Genomic DNA, 22,002 nt, shown 5'->3' with positions numbered 1-22,002 from the left:
CGAAATGCCCACTTGTCCAGTAACATGCATTTTTATAATGGGTGTGGCAAGAATCCCCATAAGGGGAAGGAGAGAGTAGGAGAGAGGTGGCCAGAGATGATGGAGTCCACCAGCAAAGTGGGGGGTGCAGATCAAATTTCATGAAGTTGCTTGCTTCCTGCTGCGAATCTTGTTAAACCTCAGAGAAGCCACATGGGAGCGGCCATTGGTTCAATGCTTACCCAAATGGTTTCTTGACAAACCCATAATTTTGTGCCATTGTTGATTTCCATGGTTTCTGAAAGATCTTGCTTAGAATGCTTCCCTAGAAAGGGACTATGCTGTATCTAATGAGAAACTACATGTGTGCTAGGATTCATTCACACTAAACTGCTGGAGAAGTGGTGACACTGGGATGGGTTGGATGACTGTGTTGTTTATTTAAATGGGACACTGACTCAGGGCATTTCATGAGACTGAAGCCAAAGGAAAAACCACAACAAAATTCACAATACAGTGTTACCGATAGAACATCTAACGTAAAACTAAAAACACTGGTTGAGTTAATCCTGCGTTGTTTATGCATACGATGGGCATTGGGGTAAGATAGTAGTGTGGTGACTAAAATGCTTCCCACAACAACTTCTGTTTGCCTTTCCTTTAGTGTCTCAGGCCCTCTCACATTTTCTTCTTGCATCAGAAGCAGGTCTTCTCTCATTGTCCATCTGGTAAACTGCCACTTCCCTATTAAAGGTCAGCTCTTTCTGCACCTCCCCAGTGGAACGGCTCCTGGGCCCCAGGCCTGTGGCTCTCTGGGTATCTTTGCATTGCTGTCTCCGCATCATAGAATGGAGAGGTCTCAAATACTAGACTGAATGCTGCACTCAGATGGGGATTGGATTTCACATTCATACTCACTTGTGTTACTGCTTGTGTGCAACACAGAGTCTAGAAACTGCTAAGGGCTAAGGAAGAGTCTATTGGGTAAAAAAAGCATGTATTTACTGCACAACTATCGTGTAGGAGTCAGGAGGAACTCCGCACCATGTAAGGCATTGTATTTCAGTGCACTGTGAGCTTGTAATCTAGTTGGAGTGGCAAGACAGATGCTGCTGAAAACGCAAGTGAACAATGCAAGACAAGAAGCAGTAACAGGCACGTGGGATGACCCCAGGGCCACAAACACTAATGTGATAGAGATTGGCATTTCTTCTAGGCTGGCACAACAAGCAAAGCTTTGAAGTGATTTCTCTGGAGAGAAGTCATCTGTCTCCTTCTTATGGATTATAAAATTAGTTTCTGTGTCTTTCATGACACTCATCACGTCTACACTGTCATTCAGACGCGTGCCGTGTGTCATCTTTGCTCCCTCACTAAAATAGATTTTATTCACTTACAAAACTATCCTAAAGTGCAGGGTGTAGCAGTGTGTGAGGGATACAGCTGGTGCTCAGAGCAGCTCTGATGCACGAATGAAATGCTTGCTCTGGATGTGAGCGCTGCATGCATTCCAGGCGGGGGATTTCACAACCTGCTTTTGTGGTCACAGAATGCTCAGAAAAAGAGAAGGAGTTACATTTTCCAGTGAAGAGTGGGTTTGTACAAATGGATAAATTCAAGGTAGGCTTTCTCAGAAGACAGCATGGTAGGAGCCCAAGATGGGAAGGGAGGTGGCAAACTGGGTGGAAATCATGAGGACTGGTGAAGGAGGAGGGTGAGAATGATGGGGGAAAGGCACATGGACGCCTTGCAAGCTCCAAGTCTTCCCCACATTGGGTGGAGGTTGCATCATTTTATCTGGCTTCTCCAGGGAGCTCCCACTTCCTGTTGATACCGCAATGGCGGTCATGGCTTCTATGGCATTGTGGCGCACAGAGAAGGATGTGGAAGAGAGAATAAAGAGATAAACAGATGTAGGAAAGGTCTGGTTTAAAGAATTAAAGGGTCCCAGAGAGTTCTTGAGCTAATCTGGCTGCAGTAATGACCTGGCTTCTGAGGTTAATTGAAAGTTGATGGAGTTGCTGAACTAGAAAATTTGCGAAAGTGTAAACGCTTTGGCTTGTTTGTGTAGATCCAGGACAGCTTCAAATTTATATCTTCTTTTTTTCCCCCCTGTGTAAAGTACTTGCTACAGCAGCCAAAAGACTCATGTATAAAAATCTTACTGCGGTGAATTGTTTGAAAAACTGTTGGTTTCTACTCTCATGTTTTCTTTTCAAAGAACAAAGTGACTCTGTGCTACACATTCTTTGATTTTTTTTTTTTTTTGCATTTTTGTTATTTATTTGACAGGTAGAGCTATAGACAGTGAGAGAGAGAGAGAGACAGAGAAAGGTCTTCCTTCCATTGGTTCACTCCCCAAATGGCTGCCACGGCCAGCACTGTGCCCATCGGAAGCCAGGAGCCAGGTGCTTCCTCCCTGGTCTCCCATGCGGGTGCAGGGCCCAAGCACTTGGGCCATCCTCCACTGAACTCCCAGACCACAGCAGAGAGCTGGACTGGAAGAGGAGCAGCTGAGACAGAATTCGGCGCCCATATGGGATGCCGGCGCTGCAGGCGGAGGATTAACCAAGTGAGCCACGGTGCTGGCCCCAGCATTCTTTGATTATATTAACACAAGTGCAGTATGAGATGGTGGAGCGTCACACCACGACTGTGTTAGAAATGGACAGATGGGCTAGCGCTGAGGCACAGCAGGTTAATGCCCTGGCCTGCAGTGCCGGCATCCCATATGGGCACCAGTTTGGGACCTGGTTGCTCCACTTCCAATCCAGCTCTCTGCTTTGGCCTGGGAAAGCAGTGGAGGATGGGCCAAGTGCTTGGGCCCCTGCACCCGCGTGGGAGACCTGGAGGAGGCTCTTGGCTCCTGGCTTCAGATCAGCACAGCTCTGGCCGTTGCGGCCAACTGGGGAGTGAACCAGAGGATGGAAGACCTCTCTCTCTCTCTCTCTCTCTCTCTCTCTCTCCTCCCCTCCTCTCTCTGTGTAACTCTGACTTTCAAATAAAAATAAATAAATCTTTAAAAAAAAGAGGAAAGAAATGGACAGAAGAACTCCATGGCCATAAAGTTGAATAGGCCAGAGCTGGTGCTGTGGTGTAGAAAGTTAAGCCTACTGCCTGCATTGCCTGTATCCCATATGGGCACTGGTTCAAGTCCTGCCTGTTCCACTTCTGATCCAGCTTCCTGCTAATGTGCCTGGGAAAGCAGCTGAAGATGGCCCAAATGCTTGGGCCCCTGAACCCGCGTGGGAGACCCTGAAGAAGCTCCTGGTTACTGGCGTGGGATCTGCCCAGCTCCAGCCGTTGCCATCATTTGGAGAGTGAACCAATGGATGAAAGACCTCTCTGTCTCTCCCTCCCTCTGTGTGTAACTTTGCCTCTCAAACAGACAAATCTTAAAAGGAAATTGAATGGGCTCTCCCATAGGTAGAGCCATTGCCGTTGTAACCCCCATGTAGGGCAGGAAGTGACCGTCCTCGGGGGTCACAGAGCAATGTGCCGGCCAGTTCCTGTGGCTTCCCTGGGAGGGGCATTCGTTTTAAGCCTGTGTGTCCTTTGAAGCTGGAAGCCATTGGCTCCTGCCAGAGGCCTTGTTAGGACCACGTGAACATCTAAAGCGTGGTCTGGGGTGTGGCAACCTTTGTTCCTGGCTCTCGTTTAATAGTTTCTCCCTGTCTTTGACTGAGAGAAGCAAGTCAAGAGGATTATCCTAATGCAACAGAAGTGTTTCATATAAAAAGTTCAAAAAAGCAACCCAAACAAATTCCAGTGTCTCTCATCTGCTGAGTACTGGTTTATTACGGAGCCAAAATGGAAAATATGTTGGTGGTGAGTGGGTCATTTTCTCAGCCTCTACACAACTCTGCTTTCTTCGATTGTGACTGATTTACAAGCAAATGTAATTGTCCTTTCAACCACAGTAAATCAGTAAAACAAATGTTTTTTTCCTCATTCAAAGCCCTTGAAAGTGCGGGCTTCAAAGGCGAGTCCCTTCTCCAATTCCTTTACTAGAACTCCAACTTGTTTCAATTGCTGCAAAACTGCAAACCATATGCCCTGAAATGAGAATAAAGACCCGCTGGAGGAACATCTTCAGGGTCTAATAAAGTGCAAACTAGGTGCGGAAAGCGCCAGGCAGGCATTTCAGAAACTGCAGAACCGGAGTAGCTTCGTGCTTCGCGCGCAGTTCCTGGGCGCCCGGGCTCTGAGGGGAACGCGCCTCACACGCGCGTGGCTTGGATGCGCTCCCTGCAGGGCACTTCGCGGACCTGGGGTCCCAGCTCCATCTGGTTTCTCAGCGAGGCCCCCTTGTCTGCGTGGCTGTGAAAGGCACTTTGGTCGGGATGATCCGGGATAAGTAGGAAGCGGGTTTGTTTTTTAGCTGTGCTGGGCGCCCCCTCCCAAGATTTATTTATTTGAAGGCGGAGTTACAGAGAGGAAGAGACAAAGCGGGGTGGGGAAGATCTTCGATCCACTGATTCACCCCCACATTGCCTCAGCAGCCAGGGCTGGGCCAGGATCTTCCCCGGGGTCTCCCACTTCACAGGGGTCTCCCGTGTGGTGGGGCCCAAGTCCTTGGGCCATCATCCGCTGCCTTCCTAGACGCGTTAGCAGGGACCTGGTGAGAAGTGGAGCACGTGGGAACTGAACCTGTGTTCATACGGGATGCTAGTGCTGCAGGCAGCCGCTTAACCAGTGCACCACAACACCGGAAACCTTGACCCCCGTAAAATGCTGCTGTCTCTTTAAACTGTTGATTTGCGCCACCCACCTTCCCAGGATGCACCTGTTGCGTCTTGCCCAGGGCGCATGCTCAGACGCTACTCTATTTGCATATCCGATGGGGGCGATGCCTCGGCTTCTTTTTCCTAAGGGGTGGCAGAAGGCGTGTTTTCCTTCTCCTTTAGGGCTTGTGCTGGTTTTCTCTCCACCGCAGGCTGGTCTTGGAGGGACCTCCTGGCTCTCACTCGAGGTACGGTTTTCCGGGATTGTTCTGTCTGCTTGGTTATGGGCGACTCAAGCCCACACCTGCGCGGCCAGGCCCGTTTATCCCCTCACTGCCAGGTAAACCCTGTTCCTATCGGAACACCAGATCTTCTGTGTGGTCCTCTGTCTGTGGGAGGGAACCTGGGGTAGACACTGATGTTGGCACTGCCCGCGGCAAGGACAGGAAGTGGGAGTGGTTCTGTGCACGCGTCAGCGTTGTGTCTGGGAAAATGGTCTGAGAAATCCTGCAGACTGCGCGGCGGGGGTGGAGGCGGCTGCGGGAGCTGTGCAAAGAGCTGGTGTCGCCAGGGCGTGAGGAGTCATCAGGGATAAGGCACGTGGCCGAGCTGCAGCCTGAGGCAGACGGGGTGTTTCCGGGAAGGGGGGGTGTGCTCCCTGAGCGTGTCACTTCCGGGAGGGTGGGCACTTCCGGGAAGGGGGGTGTGCTCCCTGAGCCTGGTCACTTCCGGGAGGGTGGGCACTTCCAGGAAGGGGGTGTGCTCCCTGAGCGTGTCACTTCCGGGAGGGTGGGCACTTCCGGGAAGGGGGTGTGCTCCCTGAGCGTGGTCACTTCCAGGAGGGTGGGCACTTCCGGGAAGGGGGGTGTGCTCCCTGAGCGTGGTCACTTCCGAGAAGGTGGGCACTTCCGGGAAGGTGGGCACTTCCGGGGAGGTCAGTGTGCTCACTGAGCCTGGGCACTTCCGGGAAGGGGGGTGTGCTCCCTGAGCCTGGTCACTTCCGGGAGGGTGGGCACTTCCGGGAAGGGGGTGTGTGCTCCCTGAGCCTGGTCACTTCCGGGAGGGTGGGCACTTCCGGGAAGGGGGTGTGCTCCCTGAGCGTGGGCACTTCCAGGAGGGTGGGCACTTCCGGGAAGGGGGGTGTGCTCCCTGAGCCTGGTCACTTCCGGGAGGGTGGGCACTTCCGGGAAGGGGGTGTGTGCTCCCTGAGCCTGGTCACTTCCGGGAGGGTGGGCACTTCCGGGAAGGGGGTGTGCTCCCTGAGCGTGGTCACTTCCAGGAGGGTGGGCACTTCCGGGAAGGGGGGTGTGCTCCCTGAGCGTGGTCACTTCCGAGAAGGTGGGCACTTCCGGGAAGGTGGGCACTTCCGGGGAGGTCAGTGTGCTCACTGAGCCTGGGCACTTCCGGGAAGGGGGGTGTGCTCCCTGAGCCTGGTCACTTCCGGGAGGGTGGGCACTTCCGGGAAGGGGGTGTGTGCTCCCTGAGCGTGGTCACTTCCAGGAAGGTGGGCACTTCTGGGGAGGTCAGTGTGCTCACTGAGCCTGGGCACTTCCGGGAAGGGGGGGTGTGCTCCCTGAGGGTGGGCACTTCCGGGAAGGGGGGTGTGCTCTCTGAGCGTGGTCACTTCCGGGAGGGGGAGGTTGGTGTGCTCACTGAGCCTGGGCACTTCTCCTAGATGGAGGTCCTGCTTCCTGGATTAGGCTGTCCCAGTCTCAGCTTTTGTGGTCATTTGGAGAGTGAACCAACAGATGGAAGACCTCTGTTTCTCTCTCTCTCTCTCTTTCTCTGTCATTCTGTCTTTCAAATAAATAAGCAAATCTTAAAAGAAGACAAACAGGACTGTTGGAGGGACAAGGTTAGATGTTTGTCTTCCCTCAGGTGAAGACAATTCAGTTTAGAAGCAAAGTCTTTTTTTTTTTTTTTTTTTCAATTAAAAATGATTCATTTGAGAACCAGGGAGAAACAGAGAACGCCCATCCAGTGTTTCATTCTTAAATGCCTGCAGTGGCTAGGACCTGGCCAGGCTGAAGCCTGGAGCCAGGAACTCCATCAAGGTCTCCCATATGGGTTGCACAGACCCGACTTGAGCCATCACCACTGCCTTCTCCAGGGTGTGCAAGAGCAGGGAGCTGGAATTCAGGACAGAGCCCGGAATTGAACCCAGCTAAGGAGCCACATTTTGAGGCGGGGAGTGCACCTGGGGCTGTGCAGGACCCAGTGATAATGTGGTTGATTGTCCCAGGCCTGGAGGGGACCTGGGGCTGATGTTCAGGACTAAGGTGGGGAGGCTTTGGTCCTACTCAGATGTCAGAACTTAGGCCTGTGCTGCAGAAGAGAGGCTCACAACTCAGGTTTTTGGATGAATTTCCTGATTTCCAACAATATGGGTTATTAGTTTTTCCTAAACTCTGCAAAAGCCAAATGAAGTTATGATGTTAAATTTTCTTGGGACTCCCCATCAGACCTCTGCCTCCGTGTCCCTGTCCTCTGATGGTTGTGGTGGGGTGATACAGTGCAGGGCGGGAGAGGCATCACAGGTGCAGGCACTAGAACCAGTGAGGACACAGAGGCAGCAGTGGCCTTGGGGACAACTGCAGCACCAGGGGAGAGGCCAGCCAGTGCGGGGTGAGAAGCAGGGGCGACAGAGTCAAGAACACAGCTGTTGAGAGATCAAGACCTGGAGGGGCTTGTAGCCATGTACTGCATATATTGGGTGTCGTTAGCTAAACAGGTCCCTCCCAGAAACACGTGCCCAAATCCTCACCCTTGATACCTCTCAGTCTGACCTTACTTGGAAACAAGATCTGTGCATATTTAGTTAAAGAGCTCAAAAATAAATCATCTTCCGTTAACTGGGTGGATTAATTAGATCCTAACCCGGATGACCAGTGGCCTCCCAAGAGGAAGGAGAGGGAGATTTGAGAGCTTGGATCCTGATGAGGAACATGGTGGGAAGGCTGTCTGAAGCCAGAGGCAGAGAGTAACTTGGTTCATCCACAAGCCAAAGAGCTGCAAGGATTGTTGGAGCCAATAGAAACCAGCACAGGGCCAAGGGACAGGTGCACCCTCAGAGCCTACAGAAGGAGCTGGCCCTGCCAGGGGCCTTGGTTGAGTACTGCTGGCCCCCAGAAGTCTGTAGGAATGTATTTATGTTGGAAAGTGCTTGGTTTTCCTATAGGATTTCTCTAGGAAGCCACCGAGATAGATGAGGGAGAGCACCGCAGGGCCGTAGCATGGGGAGTGACAGGGTGTGATGTGAGGGAGGACCCCTCTGCCAGGCACAGGGCCCCAAAGCTCCTCAGAGTCCCTGTGAGACTGCAAAGGAGAGATGAGGAGGCCCTGGCCTTGGGGCTGAGGAGCAACAGAAAGGGCATCAGTGAGGATCCCTGCACGTAGGAGGAAGAATTGGCAGACTTGGGGGGTCTCTGAGGGATGGAGATGTTGCATCACTGTCACTGGGAGATGGTGAGGGTGGTGGGGGGGGGTCCGGGAGTTCATTGTGTTAAGGTCACTAGTGGATAGCCATGCGATGGCACCTGCTGAAGTAGACTCCAGGAGGAGGAGGAGACTCAATGGACTATGTGAGGTCAGTATGGACAAGCTCAGCTTGACAGCCTACGGGCCATGCAGGTGAGACCACCAGTAAGTTTTCACAAGTCGTACCTAGCCTTTCAGGGTCTCTGAGTGGAGAAGCCTTAAGGTGAGTGAGCCCCTGAGGTAGGTGGAGCTGGCCCAGGAGTGTGTGGCTATTGAGAAAGGTTGTGAACCCCTTGTCTGGCATCTTCGGCTACAGAGACAGGGCCGGCTCTGCCTGGGCTTCTGTGTGCAGTTAACATGTAGGACAAATGGTGGGGTTGCAGGACCACTGCTTTGCTGGAGGTGGTTAAACTTGGAGCTGTGGGTGGGCACTGGTGCCCTGGCCTGGGCGATCCTGCTAAAGGCCAGAGTTGGTGCAGAGACCACAGTGCCGCAAGAGGAGCAGGCAGCTTCATCAATGCTTTGAGCCACTGAGTCGCCTTTGGCCTCTGGCTCTTCCTGGATGACTGAAGAGGGTGCCCACGAGGACATCAGTGATGGGTTGTAGCCCGTGAGCTGCTGGCGGCGTCCAGAGTGCCTTTCGTCATTAGCTTCACCCCAGGCACAGCGCACTCTGATGATGCATTGATGACAGCGACATCAAACCATGCTTTCAGGCCACCGTGTGGGGGAGGCCAGCCTGTTTTTGGGAGAAAAAAAATACTGTCACCGTCGAGGGAAAGCCAGTGCTGGCCTTGCACCCTGGTAAGTGGGGCTGTATTTCTGTTGACAGAAGGCTAGCAAAGGATCACTTTCTAGGCCACAGTCACCAGTTGGTCTGCAGGGGAGAACTGAATCGCGGACCTCTCCGCCATCATGCCTGTTACGTCCTCCTTTTCATGTATGGCAACAACAACCCATTGGAAAAGTGCAGTGCCTAGTTTGAAGCTACCACAAAAACTCCGATCCTTGGATGTGTGTTATTTCATTATGCTTCAAGTTGTTTTCTTTAGAACTGGCTGATTAATGTGATTTTTCTCTCCATCACGACACCTCTCACCCATTGGATTATTGGCTTTGAAAGTGACTACGTAGGCCCTCTTTAGCTTTCTTGTGTTAACTGTTGTGCAAGATTAAGCACTAAAAACATGATGCCACTGACTTTTTTTCTCATATGAGATATATGGAAACCATAAAATTAAGGTGTCATTGACTTTTTAGTCTTTTGAAACCAGTCCTTTGTCAAAATCAGAATTCTATGGACTGATTTCAGTATTATATAATTGCTGTTCTGTTCCTGTGAGTATGTTTGTATCTGTAATTAACCATGAATTTTCCCTTTTACATTAGTCTACTTTGATGTAAAAAAAAAAGCCTTCAGAAATGAGAGTATGATGCCAACATTTAAATTCATTATCCAAAGTAGAAGATATAAAAAATAAGGTGGTTGCATTCATTCATCCACTCAGTTCTTCATTCGTTGGGTGGGACCATCTGCAGAGGCCTGGAGTGGCCTGGGCACCTTGATGCCTAAGGAGCACAGACTGCAGGAAGCGTCACTGTCTTGGGTTCCGTGTTGTGTTCCTTCTTATGTTCCCATTCCTGTGTTCTTCCTTGAACAGAAACGTGGCCGTCCTTTCCAGCTCAGAGATTATGGAATTGAATAAATCTTTTATGAAGCTTGGGAGCTCAAATTCTACCTACACATTTATTCTCATAGCTTTGTTCCTAAATATTCTGGGTCCCTCTGAGCTTAAATGTTGCACCAGTGAGAAAAGGGGCCTGAACTCTTGTCTCCCAGCCTAATGGAAGTGGCTGTGGACAAGGAAGACATCAATATGTCAACATTTATTGGACGATGGTTTTACACTAGACCTTGTGCACCTAAGCTGTGCACAAGGACAGGACAGTTCCTGTCCTGGAGGACTTGTGCAATATTCAGTGGACAGATGTGTCACGAAAGAGTTCTAGTACAACAGTTGGAGTATGTTGGGACAAGTGTTCCACAAGAGGTAGACACTAGGAGGCCAAGCATTTAATGGGGAAGGTCGCATTTGAAGTCAGTCTTTGAGGGTGGGTACAAGTCTCCCGAGTGGACCATGAGAAGCATCCCCAGAAGACGGGAGTGAGCATGCCCAGGGAGGGGGAAGTGAGGCACAGCCATGATGCAGAGAGCCTGGCGGGCCATGGAAACAGACACCTGGGAGCTGGGGACAAAAGATCCCTAAGGCAGGTGAGGATCAATCAGATAGCTTCATGCACTGCGATATGAAGACAGCGGGAGGCCAGGCAGAGACTAAGCGGAGGTCTGATCGGCTTTGCAGTGTGGGAAGATCACGTTGCTGAAAGCGTGGACTGAAGGGAGTAGGGGCCAGGAGTGGGAGACTAATTAGGAGCTGAGGCAATGACCCATTTAATGCAGAGCAAAGGCAGTGGCCTGAGGAGAATAAAACAGTTGGAGGGACATTCAGACAGGGCAAGGGAACAGCACCTGGTACCTGAACGGTGGCAAGAGAGGCGCAGTGGGGCGAGTAGCCACTGCCGAGGTCAGAGCGTGGGTGAACAGCATCCTGGGAAGGCATAACTCACAAATGGCTCTGACAAAGTCTGCAGAAGGTAATGACGCCTCCCCTGGTGCCTGAGACTGGTGTGTACACACCATTCAGGCTCTCAGCTGGGACTAGAGTCCAAGTATCTCCCCCACTTCTCGTTCTCTGCATCTTTATAGGGGAGAACCAGGAAGCTCAGACGTGAGTGAACTCAACCTTTGAAGCATCCCTCTCCACTGTGTGCATGGATGAGACCTCGCAGAAGAAACTGGCCTCTTAGGCAGGAGCAAACTAGCACTGGCTGAAAGGCAAGTGCACTGTAGCCAGGTTGTCTCATGGCGTGAGTGGTGTGGGTAGAACCAGGAGCACTCACCTTGTGTTTCATGTAGAAAGCATCTTAGAGGTTTGTGGTTGTTTCTTGGCTTACGAGATGAGACGGACGAGAGGCAGCAGTTCAATCTCTTTCTCCTCTCCATGCCTCAGGCAGATGGGCTCCTGCTCTTTGAAAGCTCACTCACACACCACAGTTCAACAGACACAGCACATGGCAGTCTCAGCGAGTTGCTACAAGCCCCTCCGCTGCTCTCAGAACATCCCATAGGTTTTCAAACAAACAACATTTCATTGTAGACGAGATCCTTATGACTGTTTGACATTTGGATATGAAATTAGAATGGAAATCTGAATATAAAGGCAAGAGAAAATGAAACGTTAAGTTGAAAGTGTTAATGTCATTGACTGTGAGCGTGCTTGCTTGGCAGGCTCTGAAATGGTTGTGTGCCAATTTGATTCATCACTCTACGGCCACTAGAAGTGAATGGAAGAAAGTTAATTTTTTTTTTTTTTAAATAACAGTGTCTAAAGGTGGTTTTTAATCCTCTTTTTTTCTTGGATATTTTTCTTTATTTTCATTTTATTTGAAAGGAGAAGGGACACAGGGAGAAATAAAAAGACAATGAGAGGAGCAGAGAGAGATCTTCCATCCCCTGATTCACTCCCCAAATACCCCCAAAAGCCAGGCCTGAGCCTGGCTGAAGCCAGGAACCTGGAACCCAATCTGGGCTACCCACCTGGATGTCAGGGATCCAGCCACTTGAGCCATCTCCTGCTGCCTCCCAGAGATGCCCATTAGTAGGAAGCTAGATCAGAAGTGAGGCACTCAGGGCTTAAACCAATATGGGATATGGACGTCCCAAGAGGCCTTTTAACCTAAGCCACGTGGACTGCCTGCTGTATTCAGAACCTGGTTTAGAAAAGCTTGGCAGTGTCTCACGGCCTGGGTGGAAAGGGACAGTCAAGCCCCCAGCGCCCTCCCCACGGAGAATGGAACACCTGGGCTACTCGGGAAACACTTTGAAAACCATGGAGGAGGAAGAGCAGAGGTGGCTGTGATCTTCCATGTCCTGTGAGATCCACAGTTCAATCTGGAACGGGCAGTTCTAGGGGCAGTGTTTGGCTGTCTGTGTAAAAGTGCTGTAGAGGGTAGCCTGTTCTCCTGCCAGCTGCAGCTCTTCTCTGGTCTACCTTGCTGCATTCAGGCAAACTCTCTTGTCTATAGGGATGCAGAGTTCCTGTGATCATTTTGAAAATGTGAAAGTGTCAAAGCATAAATGCAAGGCAAGGGGAGCTCATAAAATTAGCAGTGCTGTTGCGTCGTTCGGTTTCTGTCGCAGTAGCTGTGAATCTTATTTCTAAACACGAATGTTTAAAAATGCCATGCTCCCTTGTTTTCTGAATTAAAGAAGCCCGTCTTTAAGCTTGTCTCCTGTTGGGACAGCAGACAATTCCTTGCCATCCGTTGCTTGGGTTCCAGCCTTACCCTGTCCTGAGTTCCAGACCTTGCGGTGAGCAGGTTGCTTGCTTCACTTGTCCTGGTCACAGGGGAATTGCTTATATCCTGGGAACTACCCATTAATGTAAAAGTCTGGAATGTGCTCTGTTGCTTTTTGAACTTCTGTCTATCCCTGAAGGTGACTCATCTCAAGATGGTTTTCCAGGGAGTTTGTGAACAGAGCCCTCGCCTTCTCCTGGAGGGCCCCAGACGTCTCTCCTGCAATGAGACCCTTGATTATGATGCTTGGAATTGTCACCAAGGATCATGCAGTCATTTTGTCCCCGCACTTCCCCTATTTCTGCCTTGGTTTTCAGTGCCCGCACCTTTACCCAGCCTCTTTCTGCTGGTACAGGGCACTTTGTATGACACTCAGAGCTATTTAAATCCTGGCAGGATGTGGGTTTCAGCCCCACCCCTGCCCATCTCCATCCTCAGAGCTGTTTGCTGTAATAGATGTGCTGGGACATCTGATGGAAGCTGCCTGGCAGTACAAACTGCATGGAACTCTAGATTGCCTCCAGCTTGAATTTTTTTTTTTTTTTTTTTGACAGGCAGAGTGGACAGTGAGAGAGAGAGACAGAGAGAAAGGTCTTCCTTTGCCGTTGGTTCACCCTCCAATGGCCGCCGCGGCTGGCGCGCTGCGGCCGGTGTACCGAGCTGATCTGATGGCAGGAGCCAGGTACTTATCCTGGTCTCCCATGGGGTGCAGGGCCCGAGCACCTGGGCCATCTTCCACTGCACTCCCTGGCCACAGCAGAGAGCTGGCCTGGAAGAGGGGCAACCAGGACAGAATCCGGCGCCCTGGCTGGGACTAGAACCCGGTGTGCCGGCGCCGCAAGGCGGAGGATTAGCCTAGTGAGCTGTGGTGCCGGCCAACTTCTTAATCTTTAGCCTGCTCCATTGTGTGTGGCTGAGCTAGCACGTGAGGAGCTATGAAACACTGGGGGTGGGCTGAGATACACACCAGCAGCCTTCTCAGTTCTCCGGATTTCCTCACAAAAGGCATTTGTGTTAGAGTCGGGGATGCATCGGGCTGGAAGTCCACACAAGATGGACTTTGAGGTCCATGGTGGCAGGGAGTCAGCACAGTTTCTCTTTTTTTGAAGATTTGTTTATTTTATTTGAAAGAGTTACAGAGAGGTGGAGTGGAGAGAGAGAGAATGAGAGAGAGAGAGAGGTCTTCCATCTGCTGGTTCACTCCCCAAATGGCCACAATGGCCAGTGTAGGGCCAGGCCAAAGCCAAGAGCTTCCTCTGAGTCTCCCACGTGGGTGGTGGAGTTGCAAGCATGTGGGCCATCTTCTGCTACTTTCCCGGCACATTAGCGGGAGTTGTATTGAAAGCAGAGCAGCCGGGACTCAGACATAGTTCCATATGGGATGCTGGCGTCGCAAGTCATGGCTTACCCACTGCGCCACAGCACTGTGTCCTGGAAAGCCACTTTTTTTCTAAAGGGTGACAATGAAGATCTTCAAATTTCATTAGCAAATGCATCAGGGGGGAAAATATAAAAACACTCAGAACTCCATCAATGCGTGAAGAGTAGGTGGTTTTATATCAGGAGACCCTGTGAAAAGCAGAGGGAAGTCAGAATGACAGCGTGCTTAGTACCGAGTGGTAAGCAAGTCGGGAAGGAGACCATAGGCTGTGCACCAAAATGCCTTCCTATGCGCGTTTCCCTCACAGCAGTGGAACCTGGGCTGCTGGGCGCCTTGCGCTCCCACCGTCCTGGCAGAGTTGTAGGAGGGGCATTGGCCCCTAGTCTCATTCTAGTCTCAGACCTGCATGTTGTTTTGGGCTCTATTTTTGCAGTGATACAAAGAAGACATGCAATCTGAAGACATATCATTTCCATGAATTGCAAAATTTTGAAGCGTAGTATTCTTAGAGATGAGTTTTCCCCCTCAATAGCTAACAGCCTGTGTGGATGTGGGGAGCACCTGGCTTGTGGCTCTGTTTGATTTTACTTGTATTCATCACCAGGTGTTCCGTGCAGAATAGTCTAAACCCTTTTTAAGGTGTGATTTTATCCATAAGTCACTGAAAACACAGAGGCTAAGTGGAATGAGAAGCCATTTAAAGAAATGCCAGAGGCAGATGAAGATTCTAATTTCCAAGGCCAGGGTGTGCAGGTAGAATACCTGGGTACAGGCTGGAGACAGGAGGAGGCAGCTTACAGAAGCACAAATGGTGGGCCGAGAGACAGGTGAGATGATACGACTGTCAGTGACAGCAGGGCTCGGGCCGAAGATTACTGGGCAGATCTAGCAGTCTGGTGTCAGGAGGGCATAGATGTCAAGGGATGCAGGTGGCCTCCGACATGGAGGCCGATAGAAGCTGAATTGGCGAGACATGGACAGCAAGACCCCTGCAGAGTCAAAACGCAAAGGAGAGGCGGCGGGCAGGAGGCCATGCTGGTTCTTGCCAGAGACTCCCTCAGGCACAGTTAGGGCAAGATTGGACTTGCAAAGGGAGTCCCCTGTCCTGTGTGTGCTGCCCTTGACATCGGCCGTGGAAGGAGTCATGGCAGAAGCGAGTTGTCATTCCTGGAGTGGGGACAGGACTCCCATGTTAGAGGGGAGAGGTGTGCACCGCTTCGTTCAGTGCAGCATGATGGCCCGTGGCTCTTGGGCCTGTGGTCTCAGCCTAGTGTCCATGTCTTGGTGCCTTTTCTAAATGGAGATGTCACACAGAGGTTGAAAGTGGAGAAACAATACAAGTGGGCCTGCACAGCCCCTGGGGAACCCAGCTGTACCAACTACTGGCTTTTATTCCTTGGAGTTTCAGGTAGGCCGACCCCTGGGACAGGAGTGTTAGAGCATGCAGTCGGTTTTCCTCCTTTCCAAGTCGTGGTTGTGTTCCCAGAACCCGCCTGTGAACAGGAGGACACATCTATTCACATGGTGCGCTGGCTTTCTGTTGATCGTTTCTAATAAAATGTCGCTGAAAGATTTCTCTAGGATGGCAGTGTCATTTTGATTTTCATGGTCACCCACAGCTGCTTCCCAGGGAGGCGTGATTTATATCCGGATTCTCATGATTTTAAACATGAAGCCAGCTTTGGGTTAGGATTCTAATTTCCAATTAAGCAATACATTACTTGACGGTGACTCTGGTTTAATGACTAACAAGCTTGATTAGTGGGGTTCAACTGGATCCGTTTGAAAGGGCAGAGCAAACCTCAGAATCACGTGTGCCACTCTCCTTAGAGATAACAATACCCAGTGTTATGAATTTTCATGAGAATTAATACTGGGATTTGTGTCTTCGCAGATGGAACTTAAATAAGCAAGCAAACAATTAGCTCTTCAAGCTGCCTGTGGGAAAAGCCCTGACTTTATTACTTACGTCTTGTTAGCCGCAGGAAAACTGGAGCGTGGGAGAGGAGAGGAAGGGAAACACGGTGACCTGTTAGCTGTGTGTGTGTGTGCGCGCACGGCTGCGAGGGTCTTGCCTCGTGACGGCTGCCTCAGAGTGGAAGCTGAACCCCCGGTGTCGACGAAGAGCAAGTCGTGTAAGGCTCAGCTGCTTTCTCTTGTGGCCTTACTGCTCTCCTGACACCACATTTTCTTCCCATTTGCAGTCCTGGGATCTTCCTTGCACATTTTAGGGGACTTAAAAGAAACCTGGCCAATCAGGGGCTTTGTTACTAAGCTCTCAGAAGTCCCAGGCGGGAGTCCTGCCCCTGGGATCTGGGCTTTGGCTATGCCTTGAATGTTTTAGAGAGCTTTTGTTTTAGGAAATCAGGGAGAGGGCAGTCCCTCGGCAAGGCCTCCTGTTTCTTGCAGAGTTTTTCTTGCCAGTTTTCCCTCTGGCCTTTGCCTGAAGAGCACGGGAGTTCCAAGGGGAAGCCCGTTTATATATTTAAGATGAAATCTGAGTTGTAATTTCCCAAGAACAAACACATTACTTGATGATAAGTGAACACCCTCGTAGCCTTGCCTTTGAGTTGGAGACCAACATGTGTGAATCACAGAGGCCAGTGTGGCAGATCTCACCCTGGTCTGGGGTTTGACACCTCTTGCATCTAGCACGTCCCAACCAGGCTGGCCTGTGGCAGATTCTGTGTAGGTCAGAGTGCCCCTGACCCCCGTTCTCCAAGTAGATACACCACAAGAGACTAGGAAGAAGAATGAGGTGCTCTGTGCATAGAGATCCAGTCTTCTGGCACTAAGACAGAGGCAGTGTGACTGTGGCTGGCAGCTGCACAGTAACTCCCCGTCCAGCCCTTCCTCGTTGGAGCAGTGGTCCATGCTCCCAGCACGTACTTCAGTGTGCCAGTTCTTGAGAATAGTTAGGCATGCTGTTGCTGAAAATTGTGTTTATAGCCTGTTATTTCACATCACCCAGTGATTTTTCTTTTCAAGTTGTTATTTAATCATTTTATTTGAAAGACAGAGAAGCTGCCCATCTACCAGTTCAATCCCCAAATGCCCAGGAGTTGGGAGCTCAATCTTGAGTCTTCCAGGTGGGTTGCAGGGACCCAGTCACTTGAGCCATTGTATGATAGTGTTCAAATGGACACATAAGCAGGAAGGTGGCAGGAGCAGAGCCAGGACTCGAACCCAGGCACTTTGATATGAGATATGGGCATCTCAAATGGTGTTGTAACTGCTGTGACAAATGCCAAACCACACACAATGATTTTTTTGAACTCGGTCACTTCCTGTTATAATTCCCTTTCTGTTTCTGTTACCTATAATGGACTCTGTTATCTGCAATTAAAACAACAAACAAATACAAACAGTGTGACTGGTAGAACCCTCCTCTGGGAAGTCTGCCTGCCAGGTCTTTCGTTCTTAGAGGGTTGCACCTACACGTCCTCCCTTTTCTGACTTCTGCTCCCACCTCTGGCTCCTGCGATGCGTGCTGCGCACCTGTCTCCTTTAGAGCTGTCACCATCTTTTATTTTGCGTGGCCTTAGTTTTACATGAACTGTTGGAAAAGGCTGTGAATGTTTAGACTTTGTTGACCTATGAAACCCACATGTATTTGAAGTTTCTTGTCAGCAGTCGTGACAGAGGGCAGAGTGGGGCTGCTCACAAAACCCAGGGGATGGCCGAGTGTTCCTGGCTCTCAGTGTGAGAGGTCGAGGAACTCACCGCTCGGCTCTCCTTTCATATACTTCTGAAATGAGTCTTGCTTCATTATTCTGCCTTTTTTAATCCCCGGGAAAGTTTGTCTTTATAAAGATTGCTCCTTCTTAAGTGTCACGTGCCCTAAGAATAACATCCATGCATTCAAATTCCAGTGGCTCAACTTGATGTAAAGAGAATTGGGAATGTGCCTGTCATTCTGTCATTGTTGCTGCCACTGCTGTCCCCTGCAGCCCACCTTATAGCCACAGTCACCTTAAGCCATGGCTGGTACTCACTGGCTTGCCCAGTCCCCCATCCCAGGCTTGATTTGCCCCTCATTTCTACTCGTGTTGGAACTGGTTCCTTCCCCTGGGTTGCATAGTTCAGGTAACTGTTTTGCTCTGTGCAGCCTTTGCTAAGACATCAGAAGTTTCAAGGCCTATTCCTTTTTTTTTTTTTTTGACAGGCAGAGTTAGACAGTGAGAGAGAGAGACAGAGAGAAAGGTCTTCCTTCTGTTGGTTCACCCCCCAGATGGCTGCTATGGCCTGTGTGCTGTGCTGATCCGAAGCCAGGAGCCAGGTGCTTCCTCCTGGTCTCCCATGTGGGTGCAGGGCCCAAGTACTCAGGCCATCATCCACTGCACTCCCTGGCCATAGCAGAGAGCTGGACTGGAAGAGGTGCAACCGGGACTAGAACCCGGTGTGCCAGCGCCACAGGTAGAGGATTAGCCTAGTGTGCCGTGGCGCGGGCCATGCCTGTTCCTTCTTGAAAGAAGCAAGGCTCCAAGCAGGAGTTCAGAATGGAGGAGGGTGTACAGAGCAGGCTTCACATAGGTGGCACTTTAGAAAATGGATGAAGCCTTTTTGGTTACATCTTGAAGAATTTTCACTCCTAGAATTCACATTCTGTCCATGTGCAGGGGGAATAAGAGGGGCGATAGTGCAGTATCAAGGAAGAAGAAGTCACAGGCCAGAATATGAGAGGAGGTTTCCAGCTCCTAGATGGGTAGAACCTGTCTGTGTGTTTGCTTTCTGTGGCCCTGTTGTGTCTGTGGGGCGCTGATCCTCATCGCCTGTTTCCTCTGAGGGCCATGGACACAGAGCTGAGGGCTAACGCTCTGGCAGGAGGGCTAGAATGCAGGGCATTTCCTTCTGTCTCTGGGTAGAAAGCCCTCTTCTGTGATGGGCTCCAGCAGTTAACCAGTTTGTGTGGAGAAGGGCAGGCTGGTATAGTGCAAAAGGATTGGGTGTGGTTTGCGCTGGTGATAAATTCTGGTTTCTTAGCTAATACTGTATTGACCTTGGTCAAGTCACTCTCTTGGAACCTACAGTGTACTCCCCTTAACTGGAAACTACTTGTGTGTTTGTATCTGCTGTCCTTCCTGGATTGATGAGATCAGATGAGATAGGATATTTGCTGACAGCACGTAAACAACATGCTTCAGACATGTTAGTGGTCACCCCAGGCAGCCTTGGTTACACAGTATTTTCAGGGAGGAATAGCAAACTGTCTCATTCGCACTCATACTCACTTCTTCAGTTTGGAATGTTATCCTCAGGAGGAGCAGAGATGGGCTCCTGTGGTATAAGATAAAGAGGAACTCGGCCCAGAGCTCTTAGAGGCTTCAGAATTGAGAGGGAACTGAGACCAGGCTTGGGGAAGTAGAGAGGATCAAGACAGTCAGGAATTATTTTAAGCAGAGGCAGCCTGGGCATGATGTCGCTGTCCCCAGTCTGGAGGACAAGGCCTCTGCTGCTGACAGGACAGCTTCCACCCAGCCCTCCGGTAGTGAGGGTGTTCCTAACACATTTGCTGCTTCAAGTCAGTGGGAACAGTCCTGGGGCTTGGACATCACCAGGCTGGGAGTCACAGGCCTGGAAGAGAGAGGAGTCTTGGCCAGCTCCTGGTCACACACTTAGGTTGGCCGCCTGCATTTGGGGGACAGGAGATCTGGTGTCTTTAGCCTCTACAAGAACATGCTGGAAACAGCTTACATAAGATTATATGCGAAGAAACTTTACAAATTTATGGGAAATGTATATTATGAAAAAAAAGCTATGCATGCATTTCTTTTTTTTGCACAAACATAAAGTTACCTTTTAATTTCATTTTTCTACAAACTGAAGTACCCTTGTACACTGTGCGCTGGGAGATCATGTTTTATCTCAAATTTATTTATTTAGCGCTTAACTAATTTCTGCATCAATTGAAAATAGTCGGGTAGGAGGGAGTGCTGGATGACCAAGGACCTTGGTGGGCAGGTCACTGGAAGAATACAGGCCCTTGGTAAGGAGAGCAAGTGGAAGCCAAAGACTTCCACTTCATTTCACATTTTTCTTCACCTTGATTTCATCAGCAAACACTGGAACATTTACAAAAAAAATGATTTAAACATTGCTCTTGGTTGCACCATTCCTGGGCACTGCGTGTGTGAGCTGGGAAGGACTTGGGGCTCTAGGGCTGCTGCATTCTCCACGTGATGAGGCTGAGCTGAGCGAATTGGCGAGAACAGGACGCAGGTCCAGAGCAAGCTCTGGGCTGAGTCGGGACAGGACTCAGTGGTCCAGACTCTCGTCCAGCCCAGGGGCACTGTCATAGCAACACAAAGCATCTCTTTGCTAAAACTGCCTGTTTTCCCCTTCAACATGACAGAAGAAGCAACGTGTGAACTACACTCAGCACTCCTTAAAGGTACAGTCCAGCTGGGGCATTGATTCTGCATAGATCAAAGCGTCTTTCTGTCCAGGCCTTGCGTCATTTTCTAAGGCTTGTGGCCTGGTACTGCACCAAGAAGTGACAGGGAAACCTTGTTTGGAAGAATAAGTCCATTTAATTAAATCAGTGTTTACAGAGAACTCAACATATACAAGGTGAATTGGGTATTTATTTATTTTTTGACAGGCAGAGTGGACAGTGAGAGAGAGAGACAGAGCGAAAGGTCTTCCTTTACTGTTGGCTCACCCTCCAATGGCTGCTGTGGCCGGCACACCGCGCTGATCCAAAGGCAGGAGCCAGGCGCTTCCTCCTGGTCTCTCATGGGGTGCAGGGCCCAAGCACTTGGGCCATCCTCCACTGCCTTCCCAGGCCACAGCAGAGAGCTGGCCTGGAAGAGGGGCAACCGGGAAAGAATCCGGCGCCCCGACCGGGACTAGAACCCGGTGTGCCGGCGCCGCAAGGCGGAGGATTAGCCTAGTGAGCTGTGGCGCCAGCCTGAATTGGGTATTTAAAAAATGAGTAAAACCTACTTCCTAACCTCAAAGAACTTCCAAGCCTTCAAGAATGAAATAGAGAAGCCCACAAATATAATCCAAAACTATTTTGAATGTGACAGACACGGCACCCATGGCCAGCTCTGCGTTTTCTAAGAACAGTCAGGTGCACGCTCGCTGCATTCTCTGCTCGAGACTGCCCTGCTGGCTCCTGCCCGGCATCAGTCCCTCTGAGCAGATGTGAAGGTCCCAGCTTTCACCTGCTGTGTGTTGTAGCCAGTGGGTCACAAGAAGAAATGGTGTGTGTCCCTGGGGTCCACAGCAGATGCTGAAAGAGAGAGCAAGAATGAAGCTTTGTTGGATCGCGGTGCTAGGTGTTGTTACAGTGCTACCTAGCGTATCCTGATCCATACACCTTTATTCTGACCTATTTATGGGAAAGTGGGCAAATAAGTACAATTATAAATGAAAGTGTTTGATAAGACATATTCAATAATTGAAACAATATTTTAATAAACATAAATAATGAAATATATGGAATACCTTAAATATAAGTTGACAATGTGAATATCATAGAAATCAATTATCCGTGTAGTATTATTCCAGGGAAGTATTTTTTAAAAATATCTGTTTATTAATTTATTTGAAAAGCAGAGCAAGAGAGAGAGAGACTGGGAGAGATAGAGAGAGAGAGAGAGAGAGAGTTTCTGTCTTCTGGTTCATTCCTCATATGGTCATGACAGGGCTAGGCCAGGCTGAAGTGAGGAGCCAGGAGCTGCACTGTGGCCTCCCACATGGGTGGCAGGGGTCATAGCACTGGGCCGTCGTCTGCTGCTCTTCCAGGTGCGTTAGAAGGAAGCTGGCTAAGAAGCAGAGCATCTGGGACTCCAGGTGGCCCTGTGATGTGGGATGGCGGTGTTGAACACGGCAGCTTGACCTGCTATGCCCCAACACCAGGACCCAGGGAAGAATCAGATGCTCAGATATCTCCGAGTCTGTTTTGAGTTCCTCTTGTTGCCTTTTCTCACCTTGCCCTACCCTAAAGTATTTTGCTGCATTCAGGAAAAACATTTGCATTCTCCCCTCTCTCAGTCCCCTTTGACGTTCTGACTG

General features: G+C 50.2%; 1 long non-coding RNA gene across 2 annotated transcripts in view; it reads left to right on the top strand.

The window, feature by feature from the left end:
• Positions 1-3,174: 3,174 nt before the first annotated feature.
• The window catches only part of LOC149126028 (uncharacterized), a 60,882-nt gene continuing 42,054 nt past the window's right edge, over positions 3,175-22,002 (top strand). The window contains exon 1 of one of the 2 annotated variants that reach the window (XR_016235276.1): positions 3,175-4,951. This is a non-coding gene — a long non-coding RNA (uncharacterized LOC149126028). The remainder of the gene's footprint in view (positions 4,952-22,002) is intronic. The other variant, XR_016235275.1, reaches the window with a different exon arrangement.

This window comes from Oryctolagus cuniculus, chromosome 6, assembly GCF_051225735.1.
Source record: "Oryctolagus cuniculus isolate XC-2025 breed Fujian yellow rabbit chromosome 6, ASM5122573v1, whole genome shotgun sequence".
Taxonomy (NCBI): Eukaryota; Metazoa; Chordata; class Mammalia; order Lagomorpha; family Leporidae; genus Oryctolagus; species Oryctolagus cuniculus.
The sequence above is the reverse complement of the archived record's forward strand: the minus strand, read 5'-3'. Positions and strand labels throughout refer to the sequence as shown.